Source organism: Maniola jurtina, chromosome 3, assembly GCF_905333055.1.
Source record: "Maniola jurtina chromosome 3, ilManJurt1.1, whole genome shotgun sequence".
NCBI lineage: Eukaryota > Metazoa > Arthropoda > Insecta > Lepidoptera > Nymphalidae > Maniola > Maniola jurtina.
In genome coordinates this window covers 9,524,904-9,546,118 of record NC_060031.1, presented here as the reverse complement: position 1 = coordinate 9,546,118, position 21,215 = coordinate 9,524,904, and the positions used below count along the sequence as shown (strand labels likewise).

The 21,215-nt window shown below is 34.8% G+C and overlaps 1 protein-coding gene across 2 annotated transcripts in view; it reads right to left on the bottom strand.

Annotated features, from left to right (window-relative positions):
* The window catches only part of LOC123879407 (G-protein coupled receptor dmsr-1-like), a 37,917-nt gene extending 27,535 nt beyond the window's left edge, over nucleotides 1-10,382 (bottom strand). For both annotated transcript variants that reach the window (XM_045927109.1, XM_045927101.1), the window contains exon 1: nucleotides 10,179-10,382. The gene's annotated coding sequence lies outside the window, so the exon portion shown is untranslated. The remainder of the gene's footprint in view (nucleotides 1-10,178) is intronic.
* Between the last annotated feature and the right edge of the window lie 10,833 nt (nucleotides 10,383-21,215).

Genomic DNA, 21,215 nt, shown 5'->3' with positions numbered 1-21,215 from the left:
AACTCTTATAGGATCACTTCGTTGTCTGTCAGTCTGTCAGTCTTTCCGTCTGTCCGTCTGTCCATTTGTCCTTCTATCCGTCTGTCATGTGTTCATGAACAAATATTAGTATTTTCAATTTTCAAAGTAAGATAACTACATATATCAAGTGGGTTATCATATGAAAGGGCTTTACCTGTTCATTCTAAAACAGATTTTTATTTATTTTTATGCATATTTTTTTAATGCATAACAGTTTTTGATTTCTCGAGTAAAATGTCGGAAAAAATACCCGAATACGGAACCCTCGGTGCGTGGGTCTGACTCGCACTTGGCCGGTTTTTTACAAATTCAGCAGGAGCTGGCTGGCGAAATCCAACACTGACGTTATGTCCAGTAGAAAGAATATTTTCCTTTTGCGGCAATGCGTAGCCGAAACCCACTCGATATTGATCATGGTCGTAGCCAAGGCGGCGGGGCTTGGTTTGAGGATGTAAGCCTTTTTTTATACAAGTTAGCCCATGACTTTAATCTTTTCTAGTGGTAAGTGATGATGCAGTCTAATTTCTTGGCCGTTAGGGCCATACTAACCATATAACTAGCCATGACCGAAGCCTCCCACCAGACCAGAAATTTCGAAATGGCGACTGCGCCTGGGAAGCCGTCAAAAACCTAAGCCTAAAATAATACTTACACTATTTCTTGCATTTGCTTTCCAATTTTTTTTTGGAAATATATCAAACATTTCGCGCTCACTTCACTCGCGCTTTGAATTTCTATTACTTGGTGTAAACCCCGCAATTTCGTTTGCATGAATTTAGATTTTTAAAAATTCCGTGGGGGATTTTCCGGGCTAAAAAGCCGCCTAAAAAAAATGTCTGGGATGCAAGTTACCTCTGAATAGTAAGTACCAAAATTTTGGTAAAGAAGATGGGCCGTGAAAGGGTAACAAATAGATAGGCAAATAGATATACTGTCGTATTCGTAATATTAGTATGGATAGGAAGCTTTAAAAATAAAATCTTGCTATGGCTACACTCGTTTCCCTTTCACTTTAATTTTTTCTGTATTGAACCAAAAACACTTACGCTCACTGCGCTCGCGCTTTTTTATTGTTGTATTTTATCTCACTGTCAAATTGAAAGGCGAAATTCCACTAACCAGGTAATTAGCCCATAAAGTTGAGCGAATGTTTTTTTCCTCATGACAGGATTCAGTTCCGGCCCTAATAAAACCTCTCCCGCAATCGATTCCTGGCTACGGCCATAGTATTGATACTGTGAAGGTGGAATTACAAATTAAATGTAATTTTAAGTTGAAATGAGAAGATTGTATGCATGAAATGTATAACATTTTGCTTTACAACATTAAGAGTTTTTAAAAGCTATTTAAATAAATAAATCTTTTATTTAAAACCACATTGCAAACACAGTTCACCAATCAAGATACGGCAACATACAGAGAAAAAATACAAAACTTATAAATAAACTGAAATATCTAAATAGGCTTTCCATGCATTTCAGAGAGAACCACCGCCTATATATATATTCTTCAAATACTTCAAAATTTCAAATTTCTTCAAATCTAAACCCCGTATTTTTGATGGTGGTAGCCTGTAAATCAAAAAGAGCCAGGTGGCAACCCTACTTCGACCTAGACAGAATGAAAAATTGTTTTCATTACTCGGTATGCCTACTGCCATAGTGTGACAGAAAGTGTGACGGTAGTTGTGACCTCTGATTGGCCGACTCTCTTTCACTATTTGCTAAAATTGATGATTGCAACAACAATTTTTTCTTTTTTGTAATCGAAAACAGAACACGGACGTCAAACAGGTTGACTAATTGCAATCATTTCTGACCGGCTAACATTGTTCCGCTAGTGGCTCAAACTCACTGTCGCAGCAAGAACATGGTAAATTCAGCCAATCACAGCAATTTGAAATTTGGTTATCACAAATGTACCGATCTAGGAACCGAGAATGCACGAACCAGGGCAGATAGAGATGAGAACAATAATATCATACGTAGGAAATCGACGGGGGATCGTTGGCAAGGATAGCCTTAAATAAGTATCTTTTTACCAAACGTCAGAACACGCGCTTAGTATGCGAGCTTCTATGAAATACTGGCATGTGACGTCCCAATGATTGCACGTGTTTTTTTGGTTTAATTGATAATTTAATATGGTTATTTCACTTAAAACTAACAAAGGACTTGGGTTTTACGAATTTGGGAAGATTTTTACTATTTAATAATCACTGAGAAATAATTTATTTTTGACAAAAGCAAATACCGTTTTCTTTAAATTTGGAATAACACTATAACTACTTTAAATTCCATCATCATTTCGCTACATAGTATAAAGCAAAGTTGCTTCCCGCGTAAACTGCGCAACGGATTTTGATGCGGTTTTAAAACAGATAGAGTGATTCAAGAGGAAGATTTATATGTTATAATACGTGCATAATATAGTGGAGAAACACTGATAATAATTTTAGAGGTGTCTAATGTAATGTTGTATAATAAACACATGTTTTTGCGCTTACATTGCAAACGTTGGCTGAACCCTACGAGATAAGTCAAAATAATCTACTACAAGTATTCCCTGTCTGCATGCCCAGCACGATGCGTCCAGTAGTTTGAGCTGTGAGTCGATAGATCAGGCAGTCAGTTAGTCATTTTTCCATTTTATATATCTAAGATTATGCCTTTTTCAGATTGGTGCACATTACCTAATATCAAAGATACACAAAAGTTCGAAAGTAAATGAAATGAAAATAATATCATCTTACTCTACGAAAGAAAAAGTATAAATAAGTAGGTACACTGAAATGAATGGAATTCCTTTGCCTCAATTTATACTCAAAGAAAAATGAATTTTTTCCTCAACACGAAAATTCTTTATAACTAAAGCCTTTTAAAATACTTACTTGTTATATAATGAAACTAGATATTCAAATATTTACAAGAACAAGAACACACTTATGTACCCATCCTCTGATAACGAAATTAATAAATTTTCAATCCGTATATACCCAGCTTTTCGCGGAAATCCTAAGCTTTTCTGAAATATTTTCAAATATTTGCGAAATCCATCGCAAAAGCAAGCAAAACAATAGAACCTGAAAAAAAAAAGTCTTTAATCGAACCGTTTATCTCTTGTTCAAGATATACTTTTGTTCGATACTGCACAGTATTGTGTACAAGGTAGGTATAATATTTAACTCGGTTGATCCTAATGGATGTGAGTAGATAATAACGGGTCGGGCTTTTAGGCTGCGATTTCGAGACAAAAAAAGAGATTTAGGGCGTACCTTACCTAGAGTCTTAATATCTGATATTAAGTACAGCATAATTACCAGCATTAGTCATAATTATTGGTCTCGTTTTAACATAAGCGACGTATTTTATAGTTATAATCATCGAGTTATAGTACAGGTATCACAGTAAATACGGTGTAAGCCGTGTAACACTCACAAGACCAAGTTTGGGAGGTGCGTAGACTCGTAGAGGCTTCATGAGAAAGTTATAACCATCGAATTATAAAACAGATCTGTTTCAAACTGCTGTGATACCTGTATCACAGCTAACACTTTGAAACAGATCTGTAACACTCACAGGACCAGGTCTGGAACTTAATAAACTTGCGCGGAGGTACGTATATGCTTCATGAGAAAGTTATAACAATCGAGTTACGTAGGGACTTCATGAGAAAATTGATCTAAATTGTGAGATGGCTTCAACAACCACATCCTACACCCTTCAGTACCCTTCGCTACAGTGAAATTTATGAAAATCGATGAAAATTTATAGAATTCTCAAAAAAATCCTGAAACATGTAGTTCTCCATTTTTGCCCGAAAGCCAATATAATTTCTTGGATAGAGCTTTGAAGAGTTGCTCTGGAATTGGGTTATGAGGTGAGATATCGCCTGCAATTACAATGCCTCGCAAAAAAGGCAGAAGTGACTGCTTTATATCGCACTCAGAAATATTCGTCGTTATTATTGTCCTGAATTAACATTTAAGTAAAATAAAGAGTCTGAAGTTATATTCACAAATGAGTATAAAATGTTATACTGACGTGGTGATGGAAAATAACGAGACGACTCGTTACATGTTGTCAGTTAAGTTGTCTGTGAAACAACCCTTGTTATCTCCTTATTATACGCATTGTCGACTTAGTTACTCAGAGCAAACATGATAATTATCGTCTTTCTTCATCGGATAAACCAATGGAGAGGTGAATAATGGTATTGATAAGTGTAGGTAAATACTTAGTTAAATGGGTCTAAAGCAAACTTTGAGAACTTACCAAAATGTACTTAGATTATAATCCCCTTATGAGATATTTTTATTACGTGCATGTTGTTAACTTGATAGTTCTTTAAAGTACTCCGTTTCGAAGTTTTTTATTCAATTATTCAATTGATCATGATATATACTATCCAACAATCTGAATATAACACAAAAACAAAATTCTGTATTCTTCTAGATCACTATCACTAACATCACTACATAGTATAAAACAAAGTCGAAAAGACGTTTCATATCCTAGTGGTTCGAATCAGAAACGAGGAAACCTCTTCTTTTGGTCCAAAATCATTTGAAACGACTGAAAATAAAATTACCAAACATTTATCACTGTTAATACCTACTTTTAAATTGAGTTACTTTTTTATTTGCTCCAGTTATTTGTTTCGATGTCAAACGAAATCCCCTGTGTTTCGCCAATACATAATTTCATTTAACTGAAGATATAAAGTAGTGCAGAAAAAATAACCACGTTTGTTTTTTGTACGAATATTTTTTCTGATGATTTTAATTTAGTTTTTTTTTTTTTGTTTGAAAGGTGGCTTGATCGAGAGTGTTCTTAGCTATCTTCGAAGAAAATCGGTTAAGCCGTTTGAAAGTTATCAGCTCTTTTCTAGTTTTCTTATAGAGGTTTTTGTGTCGGAGGTTTTTAAATTTTGAGTTATTAGTGTTACGTCAAGTAAAGAAAACAGAATACGAACCAAAGAGTTCAGAGTGCAAGCCAAAGTATCCGACTTTGGCTTGCACTCTGAATCAGTGTCATGGAAATTCTATGCCGCTTTAAGATGACTTGCCATTAATAATACTAATTAACCATCTATTAGGTAATAAAAAATCGTCGTTGCTTATATACAATTTACAATTCTACTAGGCTCGTATATATTTTAATCAAGCACCTAATAAGCTCACCGAAAATTATAACTAAGCATCTAAAAAATGAGTAAAAACATAACTTGTTGCGCCCGCTGAAAATGTGAGTTTCAAAACTTTTTTTCTTATAATTAACATTCTAATTCGGTGTCAGTACTTTGTATCTAACACACTAATGCAAACTTTTACATAAAACATTTTTCCTCCATCCCGGCCTCGCGGCCATTTTGTCACATAACCTACAGAAAAGTTGTAATTCGAGCAGACAAATTCCAGTTTGTCACGTAAAGAAGAGTTTTGGAGTCACGTCGCAAAAGTAAAAACAATAAAGTGACATACGATTCAAATTATATTCATACTAAATATCATACAAGGTAAGGTTTATGATGTAGGTACCTATTGTCTGATAATAATTTTTCGCGGCTCAACCACAGAACTGATATTGGCACAGAGATAACTTTCATCCGGGCGATGGACATACTTTTATGCCGTAAATTAAATGTTGACCTTTTTATTTAACAAACTCTGTTTTAGAACCTATATGAAACACCTATATGAAATAATTGTTGTTGTGTTCCTAAATGTAAGAATTCATTATAAGATAATAATTATGACGAGGGATGGCAGGGTGTTTACCTTTGACCCTTTAAAACCGTTTATAAATTAAACAGTATGCAAAAGTGAGGTCGATCATAATTATTATTTTGTAAAGCGGGATAGTAATGAGTGAAAAATCAAATAAAATAAAGTATTGTGTTAGGTGTTATGATGATCAGAGCTCGAGAAATAATCCTAAATAGTATAAGCCAAAGTCAAAAACTTCAAAGTGTGTGTTTAAAAATCCAAACTTTACTTTTACGACCGGGTGCCGTTGGGATAGAAACATGGATTTACTCCTATGTTGGGCCGAGCGAACTAGCAAAAACATTTCGCCCAACTGACGTAATAGTTCCCGACATTAATATACGCAACTGACATAATAGTTCCCGACATTTAATGTACAAGTAGATATATTCGACCATAAAAATGCTTTACCATTTTTGACACCAATTTCCTGTTAAACAAAATTTCACTATGGCAAATCTTGTGAGCGAAAATAGACCTTGTAGTTTATGACATTCAACCTAAGGGTGGCAAAGCAATTTTATGGTCCACGTTACATATCGTACATGTCGTACCAATTTTCAGCGGAAGTCAAAATAGAACTTTGACTTTCATGTGTAATATTCGTCGTAATTATGTCAACACGAAGGGTCGCAATTTCGAATCCCCCATGATTAGTCGGTTTAGTCGGAGTGCGGAGTGCTGTTAGTAAATACTTAAATAACTTTCAGAGCTGTCAACTGCTCAACAGTGCAAGGATGTGAACTTGACACAAGATAATATTTGGACTACAAACAAACTAGATGATGGCCGCGACTGCGTCCACTTGGATTTAAGTTTTTAAAAATCCCATGGGTACTCATTGAATTTCCGGGATAAAAATTAGCCTATGTCCGTCCCCGGGATGCGAGCTATTTCCGTACCTTTCGTCAGAATCGGTTTAAACTAATGGGCCGTAAAAAGCTATTAAACAGAAAGACACACTTTCGGATTTACAATAAGTATTCGTATGGATAGGTAATAAAGTCCCATCGCAAAGTACTTAGTTATATAAGAGGTACAATGGAGAACTCAAGACAAAAAAGAATACCGAGGTCGGGGGCCGTTACAGAGGTTAATAGTTTGGTTTCGTCTTCCCAAATCGTTGTCTAATAGGAGCCGGGAAGTCCACCGACGAACGTGATGAGCCCCCAATGTTATGTTATCGACTATCATATATATTCGTGCTACAGAGTATTGGATTGGATTCACTGAGCGAACATAACAATATGATTTAATACGAACATCATCTGGCCGAACTGGTAGAGCGTATAATAAAAGAGCCAAGTGTGAGTCAATATCGCTCATCGAGGGTTTCGTAGCTTGGGTAGAAACATAAATAGTTGTTGTTTGGTTAAATGAGTTTCTCGTCCCAAAAACAATTATCCCTCTTATCTGGGAACACACAACTAAGTTTATTTTTGTAAAGATAGCTGAATTAAAAAAAAAACCGGTCAAGTACAAGTCGGGCCTCGCTCTTTTAGGGTTCCGTACGTAATTATGAACATCATATATTGGGATGTATGAAATATTATTGCTTTTCCGAGCTAGAACATTGCAATAAACCGTGAAAAACCCAAAAAAAATATCGTTTGTTTTTGTCACAGCATACAAATTATTTTATAAATCGTTGTTTTCAGTATCTGTGGTAAAGGTACGTCAAAACCTTATACGTGAGAAAATCGAATGAATAGTCACCGTGTGAACGTAGCCTAAGTATTCCTTTTCTACCACTGTGGTACGGAACCCTAAAAATGATTGCGTAGGCTAATCATAATCAGCCGTCAATAAATGATAAATATATGGAATAGAAGAATGAAGTACATGAAGTCCCTTGAGCCTCCATCTGTAGATACGTACTACATAATTTTATAAAGACATAAAAAGGTTTTGTAAAAAAAATTGTTTTTCATTTGTTTTATAATAGGTACAAATTAAATGATGCACACGATGATTTGCGTGGAACTAGGCTTCTTAAATCCGTGGGAACTCTTTGATTTTCCAGAATAAAAAGTTCAACTCATATCCGTGTCCAGGATGTAGGCTATCTCTGAACCAAATACCTAACGATGCCTGCGTTTTCACCCACGTGGATTTAGATTTTTTTACAAATTCCGTGGAAACTGTTTAATTTTCAGAGACAAAAACAGCCCATGTCCATTCCTGGAATACATTCCTGATATTCCTGTGCCTTTCGTCAAAATGGTCGAGCGGACGGGCCGTGAAAAGCTGGCCGAGGAGTTTTGAACACAAACCGATAAAACTGTTAAAAGAATTGACCTACTAGTTACAATGGTAACACCTAATACATACGATAATTTTAAAATCATGCTCCAAAAACGTCTCTGGTAGGCAGTAAGTAGGGAAAGGGGTAAATTGCAAAAATATCCAGATCCCTTACGTCAGGAAAAAGCCTGAACAAAGGGTTTGGAAAATAAATATAAAAGTTAAATAAAGGAATTGGCCTAGGGCGTGGTTTACGCGCATCACTTAGCATTCTGTTCCGGACGTAGACAGCTTTTTGTAATTTGTAAACTTGTCAGTGTAAATTAACCGTACTTCCATTATTTAGAGCGGTTGTTTAAACTCTTTTTAATTGAATATTTTCTTTTCATTTTTTTGATGACGTATATTTAGACTGTTACTATACGTAAACAATTTTTGTATAAACAAAAAAATAGAAAACCAGAGATTATGCTATCTAACTACTTAGTACATTCAAATCTGCCCCCTAAATTTCTCGTCTCCTACTCCAAATAATGGATGAATTGCTATACGAGAATGTCCTCTGGTGAAGAGTAGTTCTTAGGAGAACCAGAGTAACCGACATAGCTCAACAGATTGAGAAGCTGAAGTGGCAATGGGCAGAGCACATAGATCGAAATGGCGACCCCGTGCCGAAATACGCAGCATCGGAAGATCTCCCACTAGTGACTAGATGGACAGACGATAATATACAAGTGTAAATTAAAAATTTATAACACCCCCGACAAGTGAATGTTACAGTAACTAGAAAAGAGCTGATAACTTTCAAACGGATGAACCGATTTTCTTGGATTATAGCTAAGAACACTCTCGATCAAGCCACCTTTTAAACAAAAAAACTAAATTAAAATCGGTTCATTCGTCTAGGGGCTACGATGCCACAGAAAATACACAGATGCACACGTCAAACTTATAACACCCATCTTTTTGGGCAGGGAGCCGCTGGATTCAGGCAGCGCAAGACCGTTTCATGTGGCAGTCCTAGTCGTGGACATCGGTGGATGATGACGATGATGATGTCATCTGTTGCGGTTTATATTTTTTGAAGATGTGGAGATGTGGCGTGGATAATAATGTCTTCCATAGACAAATACGTATAACATGAATGGTTCATTAAACAGCACCATTGCGCATTACGACGCTGTGCAAAATCCAACACCCACGGGATTATCTAAATTTATGTGCTCTTTAACGATGAGGTAGAAAAATATACCTACCACAGATTGATAGATATGTTGTTTTACGAGGCAAAATAGATTCATAGGTGCCTAAGTAAAAAATCATAGAAGCCGCGGAACTGGAAAATTGGTTGCTGCTTTTTTTTATTGGTTCAGACTATTTTTATTTTATTAGTTTGGCGAGTATTATTAGCTGATAAATATGCCGTTATGCGATTCACCTTTCAGATATATCTACTAATCCCATATAATTTGATAGTATATGTAACTAATACAATCGGCATTTGTCTGTGTATGTGTTTAAATCTTCGAAACTTATTAGTAGATTTTAATTCGATTTTCATCATCATTTAGAACTTTTCATGAGAAAGAGACGACACATTCACATTTTAGTCTGAAGAATCGGAATGCCCACCCATGTGAAACCGAGATAGGTACCTACTCGTAAGTTATTTTAATTATTTCTAAAATAAAATCTATGTTATATCGCTTTAAGGACAATGTTTTTCTTACATCATATGAATCAGTTTCAAATGTCGATAGCCTCGAAGTTTGTTATGTATGTATGCATAAAATATTATCATTATGTTTTTATTAGTAGTCTTATCTCAAACGATTCGACTCTTCTATTAAAACAAGACAACATAGTTGTTTACATTTAAAAACATCTATTTGTAAGTAATAACTCTTGTTTTCTATAATATAAGTACCCATGTTTTGTTTACTGATAACAACCAAAACAAAGTCAAAAGTAGCTTATATATTTATTTAACTTCATGTTTCGTAAAAGAAATCGTAAGGTATTCTATGATGTTTTTATTTATTAATTCAAACCATTTAAATTCTTTACGAAATATCGTATCGGAGAATGCATAATGTAGTTAGTTCTAAGCAACTTTAATCTAACTTTCCCGCTTATCTCGTCTTACCTGTATTCAAAAGTCCATATCAAGTTTTCACATAATTTAATGAGTCAGTTCATTAAACCCTTCAGGTGTAAGGGGCGCGGAAAATATTCGTAACACTAATTTTATTTGCGTTTTTGCGAAAATCGCGGGGAAATTTCGCGTTAACGTGCGACCATACCGGCGACGGAGTCCGCACTGCTGTCCCCTACTCGGATAAGCCTCTAACATTCAACTCCAACCTGATTACCAAGTGTCTAATTTATATGACCGAAAGGAGGCCGAAAGATACATTTTTGGTGATTAATTTCGTGTCGTTGGTGAGTTTAGCTTAATATTTAATACTTATTATACGAAAACGCGCGGCGTTCGTGCTTCGTAGTGTGCTCGTAGTCTTCATACAAATATACTTAATTGTTAATATCCAAAGTGTATCCAAATGAGCGATCGAGAACATACCTATTTAATATCACTACCCAGTACCAACCTATAAATTATAAACGCGCTGATGCCCGCCATTTGGTCAGCAATCCACAAGTCCGCAAATTCCATGGGTAGTTAAATCCTTTTGTTACCTTATATTGCAACTTGCTTATGCCCCCGACTTCGTCCGTGTGGACTACACGCCCCTTTATCCCCTTAGGGGTTGATTTTTCAAAAATGCGTTCTCAGCAGATGGCTACGTCATATCAATACCTGCATGTCAAATTTCAGCCCGATCCGTCCAGTAGGTTGTGCTATGCGTTGATAGATCAGGCAGTCAGTTAGTCAGTTACCATTTCCTTTTATACTTATATTTGGAGAAGATGTTTCAAATTCCAGTTGTATTTAGTTGAAATTCAGTCTTGAAATTCAGTCTGAGGCGTAATCATGATGTACATTTTATATTTCGAGATAAAAGATGTGTAGCGCAAAAATTACATCAAAATCGGTTCCGTCGTGTTTGAGGAAAATGGAACTCAACTTACTCAACACAATTTTTTTAAGAAATACCCAAACGCCTTTGTTTGTTGTGGTAACAATTTTATTTATCCTAATATTTAGTTCTATATAAAATATCCCGTATGTATAAATTCAAAATTTAAAATATTTTATTCAATTAGACTTTTAGAAGTTCTATAAAGACTTTTATTATAGAAAGTTATATGCAGATTGTAGAATGTAGAGAATATGTATCAACTTATGAATCTAGTGTATCAAATCCAACAAAATATAAAGATTTATATTTGTCACCTGCTCGTTTGCTCGCTAGTTTTATCTAAATAAAGATTTATACTCAATGCACCAACATACGAGTAGGTACTACAACCACAACTACTCCAAGACTATGTCTCTGTATCATAGTTTAATATAAATAAAAAGACATAAGAGTTTCTGTGTCTTTTAGGGTTCCGTACCTCAAAAGGAAAAACGGAACCCTTATAGGATCACTTAGTTGTCTGTCTGTCTGTCCGTCCGTCCGTCGTGTCTGTTAAGAAACCTATAGGGTACTTCCCGTTGACCTAGAATTATGAAATTTAGCAGGTAGCTAGGTCTTATAGCACAAGTAAATGAATAAATCTGATTACCGAGAATTTGTGGTTCCGCCAAAGAAAAAAAAATTAAAATGTGTTTCAATTCTCAAAGAAAGATAACTATACCAAGTGGGGTATCATATGAAAGGGCTTTACTTGTACATTCTAAAACGAATTTCTATTTATTTTTATGCATAATAGTTTTTGATTTATCGAGCAAAATGTCGGAAAAAAATCCGAGTACGGAACCTTCGCTGCGCGAATCTGACTGGCACTTGGTCGGTTTTTTAATTTATACGGCCATTTGCCAGAAATAATTGTTCGTCTGTTGTAGAAAAGATTGTAATATCGACCTAGTAGTTATTACGGTAGGTAGGCACCTATTTTATATTTATTTCAATTCATTGTGTCAAGTTGTGTGTGTTGTGTGCGTGTTTCAGATTTTTATTTTAAAACCACATTCAGCAATTTAATATTACGATTACCAACTGTAAAATGTATCGTGTATACTCAGTACTCATGCTATGTTAATACTCACATGTTGTCCATACGTAATGAACGCCGAAATGAAATTCAACGTGCGGTTAATTTCCTACAAACGTAGCAAACGTAGCCTAAACAAATTAGCCCATGCCAAAACAATCCATTTGCATGGTATACAAAATATCATAAAAGTATAACAAATAAGTATATTCAATGTTTATAATGAATTTCAACCTTTTAGAAATTCATGTTAGCTTTTCCAACCTACTTATTTTATACGTTGTAGGTATGTGCTTGACATTCGCTTTGCCTCATGACTTTAAATAAAAATTTAAACATTTTGGACTGTGTGGCGAACACACATATTACATAAAAACCAGACATATTATATACTAACCAGATAGGCATACAAAAGAACGTAATGACAAACTATGTACTCGTTAATGTCTGAGAAAGGCTGAATGGTCTGAGTACTTGAGTCTTTTGTTGCAGAAGTATAGGGACAGATTTGAATAATAGACACTTTCCAATTTCACTTCACTGTATTTTTAAGAATAGTTTTCGCTTACAATTATTATTTCTCAATACCCGTCCTTATTCGATTCCTTCGCTATTTCTATCAGTTTGACAGATATATTTTTTAAGGTAGGTAGGTACTAGTTTTCGGGTAGCTATTTGACAAATTACCACAGAGGTAAACCAAGGTGATGTAATAGACAATTAACGTAACAATTATATCAGCTAAATGTAAAATACGACACAATATGTATTGATCTAAATAGTTAATAACTAAATGTGATTTATAATCCATTCCCGCCAATTATTTAAAAATAATAATAATTAATCTGATATAGGTCTAGATGTCTATGACTCGTGATATAAGGCAGCATCTTGAGGTAGTTGTTAACACTCGGCCATCCTGGAAAGGCCGTGCCCCACGGCCCGCAGATAACATCCCGGCTTTCGCATCATCGGCCACCTGGCAAAAGAAAAACACCGAACAGTAATATGCACTTACGAGGTTACCTAAAAAAAACGCTTGGTCAATCTGTTTCGCCACCAAGTGATCAACATTAAAAGGCTAAATAATAATAGTGTCTCACTTAGTCAACCATGGTCATGTAGACATTCATAATTTAAATTAGAAATATGTACATATGATATTATAATATTCAATAGATTCATTTTAGTTATTACCTACTTCATATTAAAATTGTTATTGATTTTCTTCTTTTTTTTTAATGACTTGCTATAAGATTTAGGTATTAAATAAAAATAACTTTTGATTACCAGTGGGTATGTGATTAACATTGACGAAATATAAGTAACAGATTTCGTTGTAGCTTCCTACTATCCAAAATTGTAGGTACTTAAATGACTATCAAGATAAGTTCTATACAGCTGACGTCATGACTCATGAGACAATTTTGTTAAGAAGCTAAAATTGATTTAGAATTATGTTTGACTCAGCACTTATTAGTTGCTTATTGTGGTACACGGGAAGAGTTAGGTATCAAATTGTAACATCTCGCAGGTTTCGGTGGTATCTTTCGAGGTCGCTAACATAATATAATTATCATGTTAGTAACTAGGTAAGTAACTGACTTTCGATGCTTTAGCTTTTTTTCTATTATAAAGATGAATTTGCCACGGGGATGACACCTATAAACCTGGAAAGCAAAACAGTTTCCATATTTATACGAAATTTTGTTTCTAGCCCTTTTTCTTTTAATCCGTACTAAACGTTTATTGAATTTCATACTCATTTTTCTCTAGTGTATATGTAATTTTCAATTACTTGATATTTTTATAATTGTAATTTTATACCTAGATATTAACAGGTCGGCAGAGGGTTTTGTTTTAGCAGAGTTTATTTTTGGTACTTTCAAATCATGTTGTACATACGTAGTATACCTTTATTTTTCCCATTTTGAATAAATCATGCAGCATAAATTTTTATCATTGAAAGGTCACACAGATATTATAATAGGTATATATTATAAGTAGTAAATAGACTAGATAAGCAAAATAGACTCGTGGCGTAGGTCACACAGACCGTTTGCGTAGGTCACACAGACTCGTTGTGTAGGTCACACTGACTCGTTGCGTAAGTCACTCAGACTCGTTGCACAGGTCACACAGACTCGTTGCTTGGGTCACACAGGCTCTTTATGTAGGTCTTATAGACCATTTGTGCAGGTATCCCAGATTATTTGCGTAGGTGACAGAGTGCGTCGAATAAGTAGCTCATTCAGATTCGTTGCATAGGTCATGCGGTCTTCTTTGTGATTTCATACGGATTATTCATAGGAAGATCTCACAGACATATTCTAAGGATATGCCTCAAAGTAGGTACAGACATTGTACTTAAAATGCATTTTTTTACTCAGAAGGTGAATTTCTATGAGGAATAAGGAACAGAATAAAGCATAAGTACGAGAGAACAAATCTTATTTCCACAAGAAACAAGAAACAGGATTGATACAAAACAAGGCATTTAGGAGAGCAATTTCGAAAATGAAAGAATGTCTTTTAGCACTTATCCGCATTATTTGAGAATTTATAAAGTTACCAAGGTTTGAGATAGTTGGCAAATATTATCATGTCTCAGTTTATTATATTAGATACCAGAATGCAAACAAAAGGAATTTCTTATTTTATAAAACACTAATTCCATTAATGGGCCATCCATGTCAAAAGTTAATTAGTAATTAATTAGGGCATATAGAGCTTTAGACATAAGTTTAAAAAAATATTTTATTTTATTCATGACTTTTGTATTTTTGAAACATACTACATTTACTGAAGACAACCATACTGTTGGTCCGACGACATCACCGAGCTTGCGGGGAAAACTTGAAGGAAGCTCACCCAGCATTCAGAAGAATGGCGTGTACGTGAGGAGACCTACTTATGTCTAACAATGGATAAATAAGGGCTAACAAGAAGAGGATGTTATTTACTGTAATGCTTATCAACGGTAGTGAAAATAAAGTAAAGTAGTCTTGACTCTTGAGTCTACTAGCCTCTTTTACTACATTATCTATTGTTGTATTTTATCAATCTTCACTCTCGATGTTGACATATTTTTTTTTAAGAAGAAGTCACTTTGTTTCGAAAGTTACCAAGACATTTCGTTACGGAAGTCACTCAGACTTTTCGTTACAAAAGTCGCTCAGATGTTTCGCTACAGAGGTTATTTAGACGTCCTGTCAGGGAATTCACTCAGACGTTTCGTTACGGAAGTCATACATGCGTTCCGTTATGGATTTCACTCAAACATTCAGATAGGGAAGTCACTCAGATGTTTCGTTACTGAAGTCACACAGACGTTCTGTTAGGGAAGTCACTTATTTCTTTAAGTGAAGATACTCAAAAATATCTTTAGCGTAGACATTCAGACATTATCTTGATGTTAATCAGCATTTACTGTTTTAGTAATATCATAAGATTTTCTTTCGTTTCAAAATTAATAACTGTTGTTTTTAGTAGGTTATCGATATACGATATTATCTAGGTTCTATATTCTATAATATATGTAATAGTGTTATGTATTTAATAGGTAAATGTAGAATATGTATATTTTAAGTGTTTCTTATTAAGTAAATCAATAAGTTAAATTTTATGCTTGGACGTTACGACGTCCTAGCTCGTTTACGGCAATATAAGGTCATAATGTCACAATCGCAATCACCTCTAATTGGTCGACGCTCACTCATTTCCGGCTATGTCAATGCATTGTTGAGATAAGAATACCAATCACAGCGATTGAGATTGTAATAATGATTGATACAGTCTTTCAGCATTCGAACAAATTGTCTTCCTATAATTCGTAAAATAAAATAAATTAAACCTATCATACTGTTACTTATAAATTTCTGACCTTTACATAATCCTATCATTGAATTCCATGTACTATACTAGCCAATAGTTAACGTAGTTTGGTACAATAGTCTCTTTTGTATAAGTACCCATTTTTAGTATATATGATTTGTCAAAAACAAATAAAATAAAACTAGTAGCTCAGTTTGTTGTAGGCTCTACTCAGACCTAGCCTAGGCGCGTTTGGAATCCTTGCTTAATTTTGAATTTATGCAATTAATTGTCACCATTACATCATTATCTTATAAATTCAATTGACGATCAAAGTGTTCCCAATTGTGTAAATGATTTGTTTTTAACTATGAAAATAGTAGGTTTACATTTATCTAATATAGGTAGGTATACCTTTATCTAAAAATAAGTTCAGTACATACTGGCACTATCAAAAATTAAGTTTCCGATATAGGTTAATCTGGCTCTATTTTCTGGTCTTTCTGGTTAGGTATCATCTAGTAATCTCTATTATAATTAATTTTATAAATTTAATTATGTACATTAAGATTATTTGGCTGGAAGTATTGCTGTTTTTCTTACTCTCATTGGGTTTGTCATACAGTCTTTAATTTGCATAATTCATACAGACTTATTTATATAGATATTTGGGGAGTCATTCACCCGTTAGCATGAATAGGTCACACAGTCACTAAAGTTAGCTAAGGATTAAATTATTAACATTTTACCCTCACATTTTAAAGTACCATGGTGAACGGATATCCATCGCTAGTTGCGGTTTATCCTAACAAATCAGAGTAATTACATTTAGACATGAGCCTTTAATTTTTGGACTAGTACAGAGTCTGCTTCATCACCTACGTTCATAAGTTGTATACCTACATATTTCAATGCGGTTAACACCTCCAGAAATGAAATAGCTTAAATTATTTTGTCACAAGTTAGAATATTACTTACTATTAGAAACTACTCATTTATTTCAATTGTAAAAGATGTTATGGAAGAGCGGGGCCGTCTGCCACAAGTACTAGTAGCAAATCTAGGCACTTACTGGGATGGTCCTAATTTCTATGTGTTCTCTGTAAAATTATTTTAACGAAATAAATATTTTTGTATTTTGTATTTGTATATACTTTATTAATCAGCACACTGAGCTATGGCGGTAGAGGCGGTTGCCAGAATTTTTGTGATTCAATTCATTCCACAGGATTAGCGGTGTTTGGAGTACCTACTTAATAACGCGTATACAGGTTATTTAATTTGTAAATAATAATCTCACAAAAAAAATGATTTGATGATATACCTAAAATTATTAACTTATCTAACGATGGTAGTTTGACAAAATCGATATTTCACTCATTCAATGCCATACGATCTGTTGCTAAGTGAATTGGCCTACATCGCAGAGAACACAATTAAGTAGATACTTATTTTTTTCTGTTATAACACACGCATGCACATTTTTTACATAATCTGCTAAGTGATTGTATGTATGCGCACCCAAAACCTCCTCTATGATGAAAACTTTAGATACTTATGGTATTATCAAATCATTTGAAAAAATTAACTTCCAGTATCAATGTGGGCAGGCAAATATTCTATCTGCACTAATGTTAATATTTTGAGAGGCATTTGCATATGCTCAGAAAATTGATGGTTAGAGTGAATATACCTAAAACGACTCACCGGGTGCGGGTATGCTCGACTTTGTTGCTATGGCGACACAGAAGGACGAGTGGCGGCTGGCACGGTGCGGCAAGTGGTGGCTGGCACGGTGCGACGAGTGGCAGCTGGCACGGCGAGGCGAGTGGCGGCTAGTACGGTACGGCGAGTGGCGGCTAGCACGGTACGGCGAGTGGTGGTTGGCACGGTGCGGCGAGTGGTGGCTGGCATGATGCGGCGAGTGGCGGCTAGCACGTTGCGGCGAGTGGTGGCTAGTCCGTCATTAGATTACAGCTGCTCTTCTTGTCCCCGCGTGGCGAAGACGTAGTAAAGTTTTATTCCCCTTCTCTTCATCTTGAAGCCTGCGCCGAAGTAGTAGATTCTTCTATAATTTTTCGATGATGATAATATGTAGGTACCCTTAATAAAGTAAGTAGGGCTTCTGGTATTGGTAGACCGTAATTTTGCTTCTATAATTTTTCGATGATGATAAGTAGGTACCCTTAATAAAGTAAGTAGGGCTTCTGGTATTGGTAGACCGTAATTTTGCTTCTATAATTTTTCGATGATGTAGGTACCCTTAATAAAGTAAGTAGGGCTTCTGGTATTGGTAGACCGTAATTTTGCTCGTAGGTATTTCAACTTCAAGTCCCCTGATATTATAATACACAGGGCAGTCCTCGGGTCGCATCTTGAAGATGAGTTTGCGTCCATATAGGCCCATGATGTTATTTTCTAAGAGAGGCGTGGTGTCTTCAGAAGAGAAGAAAAAAAATTTTCTTTTCACGTTCTTCAATGTTTGCCCTCTTCTCTTCTTGTGATCCCACTTCTGACTGTTGCAGAAGTATAGGGACAGATTTGAATAATAGACACTTTCCAATTTCACTTCACTGTATTTTTAAGAATAGTTTTCGCTTACAATTATTATTTCTCAATACCCGTCCTTATTCGATTCCTTCGCTATTTCTATCAGTTTGACAGATATATTTTTTAAGGTAGGTAGGTACTAGTTTTCGGGTAGCTATTTGACAAATTACCACAGAGGTAAACCAAGGTGATGTAATAGACAATTAACGTAACAATTATATCAGCTAAATGTAAAATACGACACAATATGTATTGATCTAAATAGTTAATAACTAAATGTGATTTATAATCCATTCCCGCCAATTATTTAAAAATAATAATAATTAATCTGATATAGGTCTAGATGTCTATGACTCGTGATATAAGGCAGCATCTTGAGGTAGTTGTTAACACTTTAGTGGAAACTGAATGAGAAATGGCGGCATAAAACTCAGGCTGTGTATCCCTGCGTATAGCTAGAAAAAAAGTGTATTTGATATAAAAAAAACCGGCCAAGTGCGAGTCAGACTCGCGCACTGAGGGTTTCGTACTCGGGTATTTTTTCCAACATTTCGCACGATAAATCAAAAACTATTATGCATAAAAATAAATAAAAATCTGTTTTAGAATGTACTGTACAGGTAAGCCCTTTCATATTATGATACTCAACTTGGTATAGTTATCTTACTTTGAAAATTGAAACATATTTTAATAGACAGACAGAAAACAAAGTGATCTAAGATGGTAAAGGTAAGTGAGATAAGGGTTCCGTTTTTCCTTTTGAGGTACGGAACCCTAAAAATCTAATCAATTCAAATACATATTCGATATCTATCTAAGCATCACACATAAAACTGAAATACTTACGTAGCTAGCCGAAAACTTGTTCTGCAGCTCAGCAATATTCCAAACACTGATTAACATACCTATGATTCATTCATGATCATGATTGATTCATGGTCTGCAACGAAGTATACGAATACAATTATTTCTGTTTGTATTTTCAACGATATTTTAGTCCTTTGGATAAAGATTTGAGAATACCTGGCCAGAGTTAAACCAGCGATCTCGTATTTTTACACCCAACAAGATTAATGGAATGTAAATCATTTTCAATCACGCCGACACGTTCACGTTGAATCATTTAATTCACAGCCGCATTCGTTCGTGCAATTTATCACACCTTGGCCTACAGAATATAGATGTTATTAGTAACATTTTCGGTCGATACAAATTACTGACATCTTACCTAATGAAAACTACTCCCTATTTTGAACATGCATCAAATGCATTTTGTTTTTCTTTCACTTGTTATTTTGAGTAACCAAACATTTCGGTATGTGGATATCACTTTTACACAATACATCAATAAAAGTTGATATGTCTCATCTTATTCTTAACTAATATTATAAAATGTGAAAGTTTAATTCACGCCACAATTACTGATTCGATTTGGCTGACAGGAATAGAGATAGTTTGTCTACACTTTATCCCAGAAAATTAAAGAGTTAAACGCAGAGAAACATCATTTAGTTATTTATATATACATTAAATTTTATTTTTCACTACTACGGTGGTAGCTCGCTCTTTTTATTCAATCGTCACGACTTACATTATAGCGAATCCTGTATCGTTGGAGTGAAAACCGATGGCTTCAAGCATCATTCACTCCTCTATTTACGAGTGGCAGTCACAGTGAATTCAATTACACGAAATAATCAATTCAACTTGACCTATTCACCTATATTTAACCGACTTCCAAAAAAGGAGGAGGTTCTCAATTCGTCGGATTTTTTTTTTTTTTTAGTGTATGTTCCCCGATTACTCAAAGCCCCCTGGACCGATTTGGATTTTTTTTTTAAAGGGTATACTGTGCAGGTGGTCCCACATAAATTTGGTGAAGATCTGATGAATATCTTCGGAGATGGAGAACAGAACTCCTGAATGGATAAGAGCAAATTGTCGCGATCAGTGTTATAGCTTAGTAAACAGTAGGGTTTTAACTCGGCATAGCATATTATAGTACAGTGGGGCCACTAAAAAGTGTGAAATAAAAAAAATTCAAAAGGAAAATAAAACCGACTTCAAAAACTACAAACACTAAAAATTACAAAATAATTTTTGTTAAGCTACACGTGTAATGTACCTAGGAAGTCGGGCGAGCTACACTCTTGGATTTCTAATATTGTTTTAATATGCTCGCTCGACTTCATGCCTAGGTACATTACACGTGTAGCTAAACAAAAATTATTTTGTACTTTTTAGTGTTTGTTCAGTTATTTTCAGAAAAGTGCTGATGTACCAGAATTCATGCATGTATGTTTCTTTATTCCACCCTAACTTCTAAATGTCTGAACATATTTGAATGTATCGTATAGGATGGGAATCGCTAGAATCCTTACAGCATCCCGAGTGACATTCGCTATAAATTGTTTGAGAAAAAAAAATCTATATGGCAGAGTAAGTATTCGTGTTTTGTTTTAAATTACTACTTGTATAAAATATGTATGTACCTACATCTTGTGATCGACAATAATATAGACCTTGTAGTTTTATGATATGCAAACGATATTCTATCAGAATGGTATTTTTTTGTGGTTGGTGTTACAGTTTTCTTAATGAATCGTGACATACCTAGTCATTTCCTCTACGAATACATAAAAACTATTATCGTACGCGTAGGTACCTAATAAGTACCTACTTATATCCATTTTAGGCTGCT